Here is a 3,573-nt window from a genome sequence, read left to right on the forward strand (position 1 = left end):
AAATTTAAAAGAAGAGGCACTTACTCATCAATTTCAAAACAGCCTATGAAGAAAAATAAAAAAAATTTAAATTCATTCCAGTTTTATACATTCATGATTTGATCACATGTATAACTTTTCTTTTTTATTACCTTATTTAATTTTATTATTATTACTACTATTGCTGCTACAACCTAGAAGATACCTCAGTGATACTAATACCTGCTGGTAAAGTTAAAGGTTTCACCTTTCTTTCTTTAAACATATCACAATACCTTTCTTGAGTTAAATATTATCTAATGGCTTTAAGAAGTTATGGTAATGTTCATCAGTTATAGAGTGTGGGTTTGTGTGTGTGTGTGAGAGTGTATTTTGAAGAGGGCTTTGGTGGTTGGGATGGTGAGGGTGGTGGGTGTTGTGTGTGGGGAGGGGGGGGGGGGGAAGTAAAAGAGTGTTCATTACACGATTTCTCCTGTTGTTTGTAACAATCACACCTGGTATAGCTATTTCGAGTGGCAAATACAAACTGCAAAAAAAAAACATCTATATCATTGCCAACGGCCATATCACGATGAACACACCGGTTCTCGTCCGATCACCGAAGTTAAGCATCGTCGAGCGTGGTTAGTACTTAGATGGGTGACCGCTTGGGAACACCACGTGCCGTTGGCACTACTATTTTGCACCCTACAGAAAAAAATTTTTTTTTAAAAATTTCAATTTTAAATTTTTTTTTCCCCCACAATCACCACATTTCCCCCCCCCCCCCCTAACACACACACTCACTCTCTCTCAATCAATCAATCAATCAATCAATCAATCAATCAATCAATCAATCAATCACTCACTCACTCACTCACTCACTCACTCACCCACCCAGTAGCTGTGAATCTTTGCATGTGTATACCTCATACAAAATTCAAAGTGAAAAAATAAATATATAAGTGTATATGTATGTATGTATGTATGTATGTATGTATGTATGTATATATGTATATATGTATATATATATATATATATATATATATATATATATAAACACACACACACACACCTATTTTGAAGTTTCTCTGTTTCAGTGGGCAGTTATGTATAATAATGAGAGATTCAAAAAGACGTTGATAACAATGTCATCAATGCCTGTTTAATGTGCTCATTTGTTGGATGGTCGGCAGCAATACTAGAGGTGGTACAGCTGTAACCTGTAAAATTGTACCTGCAATGTGTTGTGTATGGAAAAAAATAAAAATTATATCATCTAAATTTTTGTTATCCAACAATAACCTTCCCATCAATGCATGATGTCACAGTAGCCATAGCTCTACTCTTTCTGCCATATAACATTGGGGGAAAAAAAAAAAAAAAAAGGAGCTATTAGAATAATAACAAAAGATAAAAAATCATCTAACTGCAGACCAAAATTCAAAAAACTTAAAGTCCTGACTGCCATAAATGAATACGTTCTAGAAACTTTTTATTCATTCTTAAGAAAAAGAAGAAAAAAAAAATTATTATTTTTTTTTTTTTTTTTTTTTTTAGATATTCGCACATAGGTATAACACCAGAAATGCTAGTAAATTGAGGATAGTTGAACATAACACTAGGCGATTTGAAAATGGACTAAATTACTTGGGAGTAAAACTTTACAACTTAATATCACAGAAAATAACTAAAACAATTTACCAGTATTAAAAAAAAAACAGTAAAAAAAATTCTTCTAGAATATCCTACCTACCCTCTGAAGCTATTCTTTAATTTGATTGATAATAGAGAAATTGAACTGTTAATTTGTTGAATGGACTTGTGATAACAGCTGCTTCATGTTTTGCATAAAGTTAAATTGTGTAACATGTTATGTATTTTTTTTTTTTGAAATTTTTTTTCTTGGTAACTTGCATCATGTAAATATTAATTGTCTGCACATACATGTTCTATATCCCGGAGCCTTGACTCCACGTGGGATCAACAGAACAAAAATACAAAAAAAAAAAAAAAATCCAGCTCACTAATCTAGGTGCATTTTGCTAACAATATTTGGAATATATATATATTTTTTTTTTTGTGTAACATGCAAATTCTGTATTATTCTGCACACATTATTTATAATCTTCTATCATTTTCTTAGATAATAACTATTAATTCATAAAATAGATTGTGTGTGCATAACCTCCTGGAAACATTTGCACTTACCTCCTACTTTACTTTTTCATTTAAGCAATCCTATTCGCATGTATACACTTAGGTTGCAGCATCGAAATTGTGTAAAATTCAAAGTGTGTATTGCCTGAAAAAAAAAAAAAAAAAAAAGACATACCAAATATTTGCATACAGCGACACACTACATATTTGCACACAGTGGAGTTTTGCGGTAATTAACCTAGCACAATTTACCACACGCAATCACACGCCCGCGATGAGATAACACACTCGCTGTTTTCCTGTTGACCGGCACGAGGAGTAAGAAAAATTGATATTTACACGAGCACACACTCCCACACTAGTCACAACGTCGGTCATCAAGTTGTGTTGAAAATTCCTGTAGCCTCTGTTTTCCCAAATGATTTCACTTAAAATTTCATTTAACAAGACCATAAACAAATTTACAATACTAATTTCTTAAACAAACACTTCAGCGAACAAGTGACTGTCGCATTCATTACAAAGCTTACAACTTAACAGATGTTTCCGATGTGAAATAAAATAAGAAAATGTTTTACAACCAACCTAGAACATTTAGTCAAAACGTTTTTGTCCTGGTTTATGATTATTTTCCGTGACATGAATGTTTCAAAACTAATAAAAATACGAATGCAGCCAAATATAATGAAGTTAGCACATAAAAGACGACTTAAAATATTTCATTTTTCGAGAATTGGCAGAGCAAGAACGCACAGGTCCAACGGAAATTTCTTTAAAGATAAACGACCATCGGACAAAAACACCCCCTCCCCTCATCCTCAAAAATACGTGAATAATATACTTTTTCAATTATATTTTTATCGTTTTTTTTTTTTTTTTTTTTAATATACTCATTAAAACTTCAAAATAAGCAGGTACTCGTGTGTTTTTCTCTCTACAATGTACCTGATCTCGGTGCGTAAACCTACATCATTTAGAGATGGAATTAATGTACACATACAAGTAAAATTTTGTTCCATTGTAAAATTGAGAGAAAGAAGGTTTTCCAAACGCATTAAGTATGGAGACTTTAAATAAGATTACGAGCTTATAAATGTTTGCAACGAAATAAAGTGACCATGTATCTGCAATTTCAAAAATATTTTTGCTCTGCTAACCTCACATGCAAGCAAGTAAAAATAACCTCACAACTTACTTACCTCTCTCAATTTCGCAGTACCAAAACATAGAAGGGATAAATAGGATAGTTTTTATTCGAAATCCTGCAAGAGTTTTAATTTTTATTAAAATATTTCTCCAATGTAGCATGTGTGTGGAATACTTCATCAGCAACTTGCATCTGCACCTTGAGTGAATTGAAGGGCAGCCAGTTTTAAAAGCTAAACAGAAACTGCACTCTTGAGAATGCATCAGATCCAAGTGAAATGCTTGTTGTGTGTACAGTTAAAAGTTTTA

At 32.4% G+C, this 3,573-nt stretch overlaps 1 non-coding gene across 1 annotated transcript; it reads left to right on the forward strand.

Moving 5' to 3' along the window:
- The first annotated feature begins 532 nt into the window (after nucleotides 1–532).
- Nucleotides 533–651, forward strand: LOC134544321 (5S ribosomal RNA). Its single transcript, XR_010077675.1, has one exon. It is a non-coding gene; the product is annotated as a 5S ribosomal RNA (ribosomal RNA).
- Nucleotides 652–3,573: the final 2,922 nt, after the last annotated feature.

This window comes from Bacillus rossius, unplaced genomic scaffold (genome assembly GCF_032445375.1).
Source record: "Bacillus rossius redtenbacheri isolate Brsri unplaced genomic scaffold, Brsri_v3 Brsri_v3_scf36, whole genome shotgun sequence".
In the NCBI taxonomy this organism is placed as follows: domain Eukaryota; kingdom Metazoa; phylum Arthropoda; class Insecta; order Phasmatodea; family Bacillidae; genus Bacillus; species Bacillus rossius.